Here is a 14,448-nt window from a genome sequence, read left to right on the forward strand (position 1 = left end):
CAACTGCATGCTTTAGTCATGAACATAATACACTTTGACTTAAGGGATTAAAAATATAAATAAGATCCACAAATATAAAACATAATTTAAGAGGCCTAACCAATATTCGTTGCTTTCTGCTTTTTAGGTAGAAGCAGCAAAACCGACGGGAAGTTGTGGGAGGAACATAAAAATGAATTTAAATTACAAGAGAAAAAAATTATTAGATGTTTACACAGATCTTTTTGAAAAGTTATTGCTTGATGACTTAAAGACTGGAGTTTTTCATCATTTAAGTTTAATGAAATTAAAATTTCAACAAGATCAGGCATTCTCTAAACTCAGAATGCCTTTTGAGTAATTTAGTAAAAAAAATTACATTCTTAAAAAAGGTAACACAGCCTTCTGTGAAGGTTTTCTGAGCTGGCCAACATATGCTGGGACCTTTAGTTTTGTAACGAAAAGGGCTTTGGTGATTTTGCTCTTTGGTGAGTACTTCTAATAGACTCTTGCATAAAGTGCACAAAATAATGAGATGTGCCAGAATTAAGTCTGACCCAGTACATTTGTCTTTAGAAATGAAACATTTTCTTTAGAAATGAAAATTTAGAAAATTTCATTTCTAAAGAAAATTGATATAAACATCCCAATGTCATTTTGCCAAAGCCAAGACTCCAGAATTGTTTTGTGCCTCTCAAATAGAATCCAAATGAAAAGCCTTGGTTTTCAAGAAAAGACTTTTTAAACAAGGACTATTCACAATCGTGCACACCGTCCCACAAAGCTCTGTGGCTGTTGGGAAAGTAACTGCTGCGCGACTTTCCCCAGGGCTCCTTGCTCTTGCCCACCACAGCCTGGTGATCCATCCTCACCCAAGCTTTCATGTTTGTATCCTCTTGTTGTTCATTTCATCTGAATGGAGAAGATGAAAAATACAACTCAGTCTGTACTTACTTGATGTTAAACAAACAAACAAACAAACAAACAAAAACCTGACCCAAAATTCGTCAAGAAAAAGCAAATCCTTGTTCTGCACTGATATCCTAAGTCAGAAACTTCTGATGAACATTCAAACGCAAAACTAAAAATTCCAGGAGACAAGCTCACAGTATATTAGAGGGCACCTATATAGCATTTCTTCTGATGCTAAGGTCTCCTACGGTCCCACAGTCCCCATGCCCTGGCTACTTCCTTAACACTGCCATCCCCAAATGTCACAACCACAACCTCTAGAACCTGGTTTCTTCTTCTCTGTGTACCTCTTTCCTTGGTCTGGAGGAGCTAGACTGCAATATTACAATACCATAGGATTTAATAAACATGCCATGGATATGCAGAAGTAAAAGCTCAACCAGCTCTGTTCTTTTTTTAAATTTCCCACTCATTAGCTAGGCTGATTCAACAAAACGGATGAAGATTCAAACCAGCCTCTGCTCAAAAGATGACAGACAGACCTAAGCTTAGGCGCACTAAATTACCAGACTTCTATCTCTGATATACACAATCTGCCAAATTTGAAGGCAAATATACAGGCAAGACAAATCTGCTCCCCCCACCCCTCATGACTTGTTTTGGAGTCAGGATCTCGCTCTGTTGCCCAGGTTGGAGTGCAGCGACATAATGGCTCACTGCAGCCTTGACCTTCTGGGCTCAGCTGATCCTCCCCACTCAGCTTCCTGAGTAGCTGGGACCATAGGCACACACCATCATGCCTGGCAATTTTTTTTATTTTTCGTAGAGACAAGGTCTTGCTTTGTTGCCCAGGCTAGTCTCAAACTTCTGGGCTCAGCGAGCCTCCTGCCTCGGCCTCCCAAAGTGCTGGGATTATAGGCATGAGCACCGTACCTGGCAGAAAAATTCCATTTTATGAAATAAAATGATATACATGAGAGAGATCTGAAAAACCTGAAAGATTATGTAAGCTTAATTGTAGGTTTAATTATTGTATCTATATTATAAAAACAGCCAATAATTCCATTCCTTCTGGCAAAATTCAATATAACATTTCAATGTAACAAAATAGTGGCCGGGCACAGAGACTCATGCCTGTAATCCCAGCACTTTGGGAGGCCAAAGTGGGCAGATTGCTTGAGCTCAAAAGTTTGAGACCAAATTGGGCAATACGGCAAAACCCCGTCTCTACAAAAAACACAAAAATTAGCCCGGTGTGATGGCACGTGCATGTAGTCTCAGGTACTCAGGAGGCTGAAGTGGGAAGACTGCTTGAGGCCGGGAGGCAGAGGTTGTAGTGAACAGAGATCGTGCCACTGTACTTCAGCCTGAGTGACTGTGCGAGACCTATCTCCAAAAAACAAAAACAAAAGAACAAAAACAAAACAAGATAAATACTTCAAATAGAATTCAACCTGTGTTTCCAGATTCAATCCCTCTACTCTCCCTACGGCTTTCTCCCTGCAACAAGCTACCTCAAACAGCTGTATAATTATCAGCCTCCTAGAGACTGGTGCTGATAACTGATGTTTATCCTAATTTAGTATGTACATATAAATTAACACATAATATTTTACTTAATCTCCACACCCCCAAGGAAGTACGATATGAAGGCCACTTTACAGATGAGGGATCTGAGGGTCAAACAGGTCACATGGTTTATCTAAGAATAAATAGCCGATACCTAGGAGGTCTAATATATGAATCCATATCCACGTGGCTGTATGTGGGAGGTCCACCCCAACACAAACCAATTGCAGGAACCTAAACAGACAAAAACCCACTCACTTGACTAGAACTTATTTGATGAGATAATCGTAACTAGGTAAACACTGCCACCATTCCCTTTCCCAACTACGTAAAAACGATTTTCAAGCCTCTAGGTTTCTGTTTCATTGCTTGAAAAAAGTGTAATTTTATACTAGATGAATGCTAAAGTTTCAAGGAGCAGTATATTTTTGTGTGTCTATAAAATATTCCATGTCATTGACATACAGGTTGTTGTATCAATATCAGTTTTAATGATATAGGCTTAAAACATCAGCAGTCTTGTTTTATTGTCTGGCAAGGCTTGAAGCACAGAATTTCATCATAATCACAGCTTCCATTTGGCCATTTCCAGAGGAATATTCATTCAAAACTATCTTTTGCATAATTACTCTTAAATAGCTAGAGTCTAACTGATATTTCCATAAATTTAGTTACTTTATATAACTTGAGCCTCTATTCAGACTAAAATATACTTTTGTCTTTCTGGCATTGATCTTTTGGGAAATGAGTTCAGGGTCAAATCCAAATGATATATAATATAATTTTTTAATGTACCCAACAGCAGAAATGGCAGTCGCTGTCTTTAATTACACACTATTGAATTTTAACAAATAGTTCTAGGGACGACTGCCAAATTTCCACAATTTAGAGTAACTACACCATGAGAGAATAGACAGTTCACAATTTATTACGGGTTATTTTTCTTGAACTACAGAAGTGCTCATTGTAGTTCTAGTTACATTTTCATTTTAATGAAAATGAAGATAAACAGACAAGCAGACAAATCTTCTCAACACGTGGATTGCTTGTCCAAGGAGACAACCCCTCAGTCAGTGCTGCTCCGCTCTCACTTCTATTTCTGCTGCCCAAGTCACATCACAGATGGTCCATCAAGGCAAGGTAGAAACTACATTATGATTAAGTTCTAGAAATTCTAATATTAGGAGGTAACAAGCAAGGAGGAGTGATGGATGTTAGAGGTAAACTGTGTCTGCTTCAGTGACTGTGTGTGTCACAGGTACCCATCATGCATAATTATCTGCACACACTGTAGGTGCTCAACATCCCCTCATCATCTACAACTCATCACAAGTATTATAAACAAAACATGGCTATCATCAAGAGAGGCATAAAGCATTATGGATGTATTTGTCAATTATACAAAACAAACAAAACTAAAGTTGGGGAAAAAAAAGTAAAACTAAGGGGATGCCCAACACAGGCAAAGCAATGTACAGAGAGAAAGCAAACATGGAGATCTAGGAAGGAATGTGGTGGCAGGAGACGGACAAGAATCTGCCATCGAGGAAGGTTACAAGTAGCGCTGGCTTGAGGGTAGTTAATTGAGTGGTACACGTACTAAAGTTTATTAATTACTAAAGTGGTTCAAATAGTTCTAGGATAGGAGAAACATTTCTGACCTGAAACTAGAGAGTTGAAACAAGAGCACACTCGGTCTTAGAATGGAAAGTGACAGTAAACTCGTGTGACTAAACCTAAACTTGCAGGAAGTTGTGCCCCGGGATTCCACAGGTATAATCCACATAGCAGGCTAAGTGTGCTGGGCTGCTGTAGACACCATGGTTCAAGGCTACTTAAGAGCTAGTAGTTGCCATCACAGAAAGTGTCATCACCTTTACCTGGGCTGATTTGGCTTGGCTTGGCTTGTAACTTCAATTTCTGGTTATATTTCCCCACAATATAGGGCCAGCTTCTTTTCTCTGCATCCCCTCAGAGTAGTAAGACCCAATTCACAGATCCCTTACAATTTCCTTACTTTCAGCACCTCTCCTATTAATTTAGCCTATAGACTAAGCCGTACTAATTAACTGTATCTAATCATGCCCTGTAATAAAGCTGGCTCAACTTCTCTTTAAACAAGATTCACTATTAAATAAACAATGGGTGCTTAGCTTGTGGAAGAAAACCAAGTATGAATGTTGCTGAGGGAAACTTAGTTGAGAATCTGTTACTTGAGTCTAGTGGTTCTAAACAAAAAATGTCAGGCCCACCTCCACCAAAAATCTTTTTAAAGAGGGAGAGGGCTGGATGCGGTGGCTCATGCCTGTAATCTCAGCACTTAGGGAGGCCGAGGCAGGTAGATCACTTGAGGTCAGCTCAATACCAGCCTGGCCGACAGGGTGAAACCCCATCTCTACAAATTAGCCAGTCATCGTGGTACACGCTTGTAATCCCAGCTACTCGGGAGGCTGAGGCAGCAGAATCCTGAACTCAGGAGGTGGAGGTTGCAATGAGCCGAGATCGTACCACTGCACTCCAGCCTGGGTGACAGAGCCAGACCCCGTCTCAAAAAAATAATAATAATAAAAAAAAATAAAACTATAGAGGAGGAGGATGGAAAGGGGAGTGGAACTACATGGGACCGAAAGTGAAAATTTAAGAGTCCACCACTGGTGACACAGAAGGAGAGGCCGTTGGTGAGTAGGAAGACAGAGGCCTGGGTGCACCAGCTAGGAATCCTGGGTCAAGTTACTCAATGTCTTTCAGCCTCAACAAATCAATTGGTTGCCTGGTGAAGAAATACCTTCCCCTAATGGTTTGTTCTAGGGACAGACTACAGTATTATGTTAACTCATTTCAAGCACTGCCTAGCTTATAATAATCCCTCAATAAATGGTGAATTTTCTTTTTTTTTTTTTGAGACGGAGTCTCGCTGTGTCACCCAGGCTGGAGTACAGTGGCGTGATCTTGGCTCACTGAAACCTTTGCCTCCCAGGTTCAAGTGATTCTCCTGCCTCAGCCTCCCAAATAGCTGGGACTACAGGCACGTGCCGATGGTGGATTTTAATGATGGTGGTGATGGTACTGACACTAATATTCTTTCCCAACAATCTTGGAACAAGGATGTACACAATGCACAGTACTCATGGGCACTCTGTCACTCAAAACCAGGTTTTGGGATAATATATGAAGTTGGGTATTCTACTTAGGTTAAGGATTGTGGATAAAATTGATATCATCATCATCATCATTATTCACCCTCTCTCCAGTCATGTAAAAGTAATGGATAAGAATATCACTTAGACAATAATTTGATTTATTTCAAGTTTGCTTGAGGAGTAGTAATTACACTGATGTTTAATTTTACATAAATAAGATATGCTGTTGCATTAACAGCAGAAATTATCATGACTGGAGCAAAAGGACCTTCACCTAAATCTCAGAAAACCTGCAGAATAAGGTCTAACTGGAGACAAGCTGCCCACTAAGCAACCTGGAAGATGCATCTCTAGGTTACATGGCCATGTTTGACCTGCTGAAAATGCCTTCATTGTTCATTCAACAAATATTTACCAAGCACTGGTCTAGGTACTAGGGATACAGCAGGGAACAGACAAGGTCCCTGCTTTTATAGAGTTTATGCAAACACTACAAGTCACAAGGGGACAGTGTGGTGATCGTGCCATTCTCTCTGAACTCCAGTTCCAAACGTTTTCTGAAGACAGATTAAATTGCAGAGCATGTGATTACTGACCATCATCAAACTTATTCTCCAGATACAAAAGCGCACTTTCTACCCTATGTAAGTAAACCTTACCGCTTCCTCACAAAATAATAGCAAGTCCTATAGATTCTTTCTAGAGGGTCACAGAAACCTTGAGGCTCTGATGGAACAGAAGATGTTGATATCTCTTTCACATGCTCCTTCAGCACCATATCTTGGCAACCCTTGCGGGAAGATTTGTAAAGATCCACCGGGGTAATCTTTCCAATTTAATTACCTTCTTACTTCATTTCATAAAAGGGAAGAATATTCTGGTTTAGACCTTCCCTTGGTGGCATTCTGCTGAAACCTGTGCCTGGTTCTTCAGGCAAGTATGTACAACTCTTGGGTTAACGGGTACAGTGCTGAATCTTGACATGGGAAGATCAAGGAGAAACCCCACTACCCACTGCTCCCAATTCTGAGGAGGCTGGAATAACGCAAGATTGAGCCAATGGACACCCAAATACAAAATGAGATACCTACTATGGGCTACAGTTTCTCAAAGACTCTTGGAGAGGGTGAGGATGAGGAAGAGAATTCAGAGTGAGAAAGAACACCCCACCCCAGCGCACTGCACCTTTAGGACCCTGAGACAGCCTCTTCTCACTGGCCTATGCTTCTGGCACACGGTGCAAAGGGCGGCAATCCCAGGGTGCTTTCAGGTCCTCAGATGCCCTCAGATTAGGAATTCCATCAGTGAAATTCTATGGCTACTATACCTTTACATCTCAGGATGCAAGCTAAGAAGGACTAAAAAAATGTAGGTACTAGCTTTATTTAGGGCACAGAAATCTCAGGTGATAAACTGGGATAAATTCACAGATACATCTCAGAAGAACGATTCCACGGTTCGGGTATAATGCTGAAACATATTATGCAGTCTCCTCATCCTGGAGGCTATAAGTGTACATCACTTTTGAGGAGGCCTGTAGAAAAGAAATCTGTTCAGCTTCGTGAAACCTAACATTCCTCAAAATTATTTGGCTATGGGACCCACCCCATTTCTGGACAAACACATCAATTTTTAAAAATTTATCCAACGCTTAATATGTGCCAGCCACTATCACAGTGATCAAAGGGGAGTGAGTTCTGGTCTTCAAAGGAATTACCTATTTAATGTTTATTTTCAGAAAGAACTACTTGAGGCAACCAATGTATTGGGGTCTTTATCTGATAATTTAACCTGATGGATCTCTCCAACCTACTAACTTTCCCTCCAAATCCCACGATCTTTAGATCTGGAAGGGACAAAGGCAGTGCAAAGGTAGTGTTCTTCACAAAACACAGCCTCCATGGGCCCATTGCACCATTGTGTCAACTGAAAGCTCTGTGCCAGATACCAATGGGCTTTTGTGCCATTTGTATGCATCATTTTATCTTTGAATAGGGCCTGGCTCACTGTAGGAGATTAATAAATGTGTTTTTGAATGAGTGGTGAACGCCAAGGACTCCCTCTAGCTCCCAAAATTCTGATAAGAATGAACAAAGTTAAAATCCTATCTTAGTCTACACAGACAAATTGGATTTGGGTTCCCTTCATTAAATGCCGACCTTACTGTGCAAACCTGCTTTATATGCCAAATTCAGATGTGGGCACTTATTTGATGATGTTATGAGCTAATATTATTTGCAAACGTTTTAATGACCAAATATATCTTTTTAACTGAAGCTAATGTGTTGAAACGTAATCCCTTACAGAGGCACAGCTGTCTCATGGTCTGAACATAAAACTGGGATTGAAGAGCACTTTCTAACACAAGCATTGCAATTTCCTTTAAAAAATTTAATATTCATGTACTTTAATTTTTCAGTCAGTAAAATAGGGAAATATGCATTGGCTGGTCTGCCTAAATGAAGTACATTTGAAATGTATAAATAAACAAGATGTCAAGAAGCAAAACAATCACTAACTTTGAAATTGGTTGTGAAGGAAATTCAAAGGATTTAGCCAATTTCAATCTCATACGCAGGAAACATAATGATTTCCTGGCTGTAATATTCTTATCAATAGAAAGAAAGAAGCTCAAAGAAAGTAAAGTGAGTAAATAATTGTTTTTCAAATAAAACAGCCTGCTGAGCCTTCCCAAAATGTACAGAATCTTTAAAAGTGAATTAATTTTCCCTGGATTTCACAATGCTTTATTTCTTACCTTGTCTTTACACAGTCAAGTGGCATATCATTTTTTAAAACCATCAGGGTAAACAGATTCTAATTATTTTATTGTGTAGCCTTTCAAAAGGTAAAGGAAATGTGGAGAGTTGAGAAACTATGCAACCATATTGTTGGCATCTCAGCACTTATGATCATTACAAGCACTCACAAAAAAGCAATGCTGGGCTTTAAAGCTGAACTGTATATTATCTCTTTCTCAGAGCCCTGGGGCTATCACTGCAAAGCACAGTAGTCCATTCTCAGCTCTGAATAAAGAAAAGGAAGAGATCATTAAATTATAATTTCCATGCACAATTGGTACAAGTATTTCCTACCAACAGGACTAATATGAAAGCAAGATCCCAGAATAAAGCTGCTCAGCAGAGAGGATGGCAGTTTAGTGTCTTGTAAATTTGATTTCACTGAAAGCCCTGACACATCATAATAGTGAAATCCTATTTACTGTAGCAAGCAGGATGGATAATGCTATTTAATACCACTGTACTGTGTGCCATCAACTCACAGCTTTGTACTCTATGTTCTCATCTTACCTTAAGGTTAATACTTCTTGACAGCCTACATGGTAAATAGAGCCCCAAATTAAGTGCTGATCCCATGATTTGCAAATCTTTCCTCTAAAGTTAGACATAGAAAAACAGTCTCCGGTTAAGGGGATCATTTTACCTAGATGCACTTTTAACAGCTCACCCTAGAAAAAACGTAAGTCTCATATCCCTAAAGCCAAATTTAAAAAGCAGCTCAAGGCTAACTAAACCATATTTCCAATTCGAATTTCAGAGAGGTTAACAGAAAAGCCAATGCATTTTGAGGATTTGTTGAATAATGAATTAAGGATAAGACCGTCATATCTTCTATACTGTATTGATTTTTTTCCCCAGAGCACAAACTAGGAGGAAAAAAAATCTTGCTTGCTACTTTTGGAATATCTGCAATAATAAACTTCCTTTAGGAAAGCAGGGGAAGAGTGTAAAATAGTTCCATCTTTGCACCTAAGTTATAAATGTGTCAATTATGTTAACAAAAGATATATTGATACCGGGTCTTATTAATTTTTCTATCGAACAATTAACATCTAAGTGCATTTACTTAAACTATCATAACTTGTTGATGACAAAAAATTGAGAGTAACTCAATGTACACAATCCAAGCCACTTTAATAAAACCCCTGTTGCTTAAGACATTACAATTAAAAGTGGTATTAGCTTCTACTAACTTCAACATTCAAACCAGTGGACTACAGAACCTCATCTCTTGTTTCTGTAGCTCTCAGTAACTACAGAAACCACAGGGAACCTGCCCTGATCTCCACATGAATGAGGAAGCCAGAACAAAATTTCCCAGTGTCAAAGGAATAGTACATCTCTCTAGGTTGACAAGTGCAAACTAGTATAACCTACGTAGGCACATCTACCAGGAAGTTACATTTTTAACTATTGTGTTAAATTTACTCTATCACATGGCAGGGCCAAAATGAGTTATCCACATGACCTAAAATCATTGGCAACTGTTTAGAAAGCACGTCCCGGGGGGAAATGTCAAACGGTTTCTTAATCCCACAAACCAAGTTTAAGTAATCTATCTCCAAAAAAGGATTGTTTATATTTTAGTATCTCAGATGTTAGTAGTCTAATTGTGAATCCATCCTGTATTATTCCCTTGAAAAGGTTGATCCAGCTTCACTCACTGAAATATTTTACAATGATAGACTTCACCTGGTAGTAAAAAAACATAATAATTTCTTCCCGTAAGAAGCACACTGGGCTGACAATAACCTGTTCTACTGTCTTTTCTCATTATTATCATTGTTGGCATTATTTTTTCCCCAAGCTTCACACAGAGGAGCACAGAAGCAAAGGTACTAATTGAGAAAGAAGAAGTCATGCAATCAAAAGTCAGTTAATCACACAGATGAGCCCAACACTTTATGATGCAATAAAAGATATGTCATCTGCCATAAGTGAGAGGCTTTTAAAAATTGCTCATTTGATGTAAGCATGACCTTAGAATTTAATTAGCAACTCTCTCCACAGGTGACAAACTAGTAATATACTTCTCTTCTTAGTGGCAATTTATTTTTCACCATTCTCTTTGTATTATTCTCTTTTGCTCAGCTTATATAATTCTCTCCCCATCTTAATTCAGTGGGATTTCCTGCAGTCTGTATGCAAATTGCTGCTGAAATCCAGAGGTGTCTGAAAACTGAAAGCAATCCATGCCATGCTGGCATTTATGATTCACCAGATAAGGGATACAGGGGTGTCTAAGACAAAGTTTCTGCCTTTGTGGAACTTCTACTGGATGACTGGGAAGGCAGTCATGAACAAGTTAACAAGTAATGAGTAAACTAATTATAGATCTGGAAGGGTGCTTTCAAATAAATAAATAGGTTGATATGACAGAGACAGGGTTCAGAAGTCTAGTTTCTGATAGTCATTAGGAAAACCTAAAACTTGTAAGGGAGTCAGAGACAGCTATTCAGAGGTGGGAAAGAACATCCCAGGGAACAACAAAGGCAAAGATCCTGACATGGGAGAGAATTTTGAAGGATGGTATACACTTAGCAGATCTTCAACATAGTAAGCATATGATGAATAATAGATAATATGTTTATAGACAAGGAGGCATCTATTGGACTATATGCCATGAAAAACTAGCCTAATAAAATAAGTCTTCCATTTTTTTACATACAGCACATAGAACAATATTTTAAGTGGCCAATCTTACAAACATATCTTCATATTTAGGAATGCAAATAAATTGTAAATGCAGTGGGGGAGGTACAGAGAGGAGTTCTCAAAGCAAAAATGCATGCCACATCACTGGGTTATTCAACATTGTATTATACCTAGCTAAACTTTCTGATTTCCCTCAGCTCCTCAAGCCAAGAGGGCTTCAGGCTGAGCCAAACCCCATCATTCTCAGGAAAGCCAAGAGCGAAGTGGATTCCATAGAGCAAATCAATTCAAATTCATAATTGAGAAGTTATACATGCAGAACACATTATTGAACAGCTCAAGTCTTCAACATGTCCTGGGGAGACAAGGCCCTTCATCCTGGAAGACCCCTGGGAGACTGTGGGTTCTGCCCTCTCTGACACGATCACCATGGTCCCTCCCCTCACTTCCCTCCCACAGGACCAACAGACTCCTGAAAAACACACATTCTCCCGAAGAACACGCAACGATCCAGACTCCGATGAAATAACTATCAAAACACTGTGTCAAAAGTTAAAAAAAAAAAGTTTGCTTTCTTTCCAGAAGATGGAAAGAGATGAAAAGATGGAAAGCAGCATTATCAAAGTATGAGCAAGTGAATGAAGACCTCAAGAAGAAACTTTTAAGCTGCTTTAATGACTACAAATTTCTTATTTCAACGTGAAAGAAGCACAACTAGATATTAAAATAACTCTTAGGGGTATCATGCTGTAATTGCTAGGTAATAAGACCTTATTCATTCCTTGTTGGTCAAATTTTCCCAGGAAATGCCAAATTCCGGGGAGAAAATTATTCATTTTTGAATGCTTAACACTTTTAGGTTATGAGGTAGCATTAATCAAATTATAACGTCAGGACCTAAAAAGTTGTATTAGAAACTGGAAAGAGCTAACTTGAATGACCCAAAGAACTAACACTACAATCAGAGGATTTACATACAGAATGAACATCTTCAACTTAGTACTAGACAGCAGCTAAATGCTTAAGCATGGAACATGGCTCAAATCCAGATCTATCATATTTTGGCTGTATGTTTTTAGGTGAATTACTTTAAGCCTTCACCTAAGCAATAGGGTGCACAGCCACACAGGGTTGTTGGTGAGTATAAAATGAGACAATCCATGCAAAGTGCCAATCACAATGTAAATGCTCAATAAATGTTATCATCAGCTATGTTAATGAGGATGCTATAAACAATAACAAAGTATTCAAAGTTAAACTTGACTTTCTCCCAGGATAGAATTAAATTATGAATTTAAATGGTTAGTGAAAAAGATATTAAAACATTTGTGTGTATTTTAAAACCATACACTAATTGCATAAACACGACTTCACAGCATAAGCTTAGAAAATCTAGAATTCATTGACTGTGCTACTTGTAGAAAATACAGAAATATGCAAGTTATGGAACCTCAAAAACCAAAGAAAAACACAGAAAATACAGAAATAAGAAAATGAGCTCTCTGTCCTCAGGACTGTACAAGATAAACACACACAACTAATCACAAATATTATAAACAAAATGTGGCTATCGTAAAGAGGTATAAAACACTATGGACATATTTGTCAATTATACAACAAACAAAAATAAAGTTGGGAAAAAAATTAAAAATAAAGTTGGGAAGACAAAAAACAAACAGAATTCCTTGAGAGACTTGGAGACTACTTCTTAGAAACACTTAAGAACCTTCTCTTTGAAAGCTGTTCTCAGCTTCCTCTCATCAAATCACCAACCAGGAATTAACACTATCTATGTCTCTTATACTAATACTCAGGAATTAATACTCTCTAAGTATCTTTCAATTAGGCAAAATGCCTGAATGTGATATCTCTAATGTTCACAGAGATGCCACTGATAACTTAGCAACATTTGGCTATGAAATAAGGACTTAAAAAATCTTTTCAAATGGCTTTGACCTTCTCTCTCAGTAAAGTGTCGCTGCTTTTGAAAACTGGTTCTAAAGAGGGTGAAATCAGTGTCCAGTTAAATTACACTTATTACTCCTAACAAGTTAGTGAAAGAAGAAAATTATCTCAGACTCCTGGGTGCAGTGGCCAATATAAATACCTGGGTGGAGGGGGTTCCATTCACACATGGGAATTATCTAATTAACATAGTTTATTAAAATAGATCCAAGAAGCAAATCAAGCTATATTACAGAACTAAATGTACTTCACATGTTTAGTGCACTTTGATTCATACTCTCAAAAGAAATTTGCATCAAGCCAATAAAAATGAATAGTTCAAGTCATCAAAAAGTGATAACGTGTACAATTGCTGTGTTAGTTAATCTAGTTGCTGTGCAGATGGTAAGGTTATCTTAGGAATCTCCCTCAGAATGATTCTGCAAAAGACTCATTGATGCTACACCCCTCTCCATTAATGATACACCATCTGGTATCTACTTTATAGTTTCATCACTTCATTTGGTTAAAAGAGGAAAGATATGTGCTTATGTACACTTTTAAACCACAGGCAACCTGGATTTCCTAGTAAGTTAGATGATTCTGCAAGTTATATTAATACTAGAATCATTATTTCTTACAATACGAATTAATGGATTCAGCATTTTTACACTGTCTAATACAAAAGTGTATGCAGAATTCCTAATAGAAACAGTTAGACATTGTAATTTTCACTGCCATCGTAATACAAAAGAAAATCCCTTTACAATCTTTTGTATTATGCCTAGAAAATGCTTCATCATTAGAGACCTAAATGTCTCCCACATATTCCTGGAAGAAATCCAAAGTGACAAAATTCAACTTGGGTACTTTGAGAATGACAGTGACAAACAAAAACAGGACTGTACAGAAATGGGCAAAAGACACAAGGAAGTTGAATGATATTAATTTTATGATTATCATTATCTTATACACAATGGAAAGTAAGCAGATATTCTTTCATGGCAACAGCTGATATTTGTTAAGCTCTTTCCAGCTTTCAAGGGGCTTGTACACACTCATCTGATCTACCCGCCATCACCATGAAGATGAGCAAGGAACAGAGTATATCCCCATTTTCCAGATAAAGAACCAGACACCACAAGATGACAAAAGCATGCCTTCTGACTCCTTGTCTAACATTCTTTCTATCACATATTACTTACTGTGGAGTTATTAAGTAACAGTAGTGTATATGTTCCACCTTAGCATTCTAAGCTTACTGGTGCATCTCAGATTTCAGTTTCAACTGCAGGCTAACTACTTTCCAGCCTGATCTTCAAAAAGGAAAACAATATATTCTGCGTATATATAATCTGATTTTATCATATCGTGTCTATCTAATCTTCTACCACTTGTTCTACTTCATGCCAAAATGCCTAACAGTTTATTTGTTGAGAAGTTGTTGA

At 38.2% G+C, this 14,448-nt stretch overlaps 1 protein-coding gene across 5 annotated transcripts in view; it reads right to left on the reverse strand.

Moving 5' to 3' along the window:
* Positions 1-14,448, reverse strand: part of CHCHD3 (coiled-coil-helix-coiled-coil-helix domain containing 3) — a 294,734-nt gene that overhangs the window by 82,950 nt on the left and 197,336 nt on the right. The window lies entirely within an intron of this gene.

This window comes from Theropithecus gelada, chromosome 3 (genome assembly GCF_003255815.1).
Source record: "Theropithecus gelada isolate Dixy chromosome 3, Tgel_1.0, whole genome shotgun sequence".
Lineage (NCBI taxonomy): Eukaryota > Metazoa > Chordata > Mammalia > Primates > Cercopithecidae > Theropithecus > Theropithecus gelada.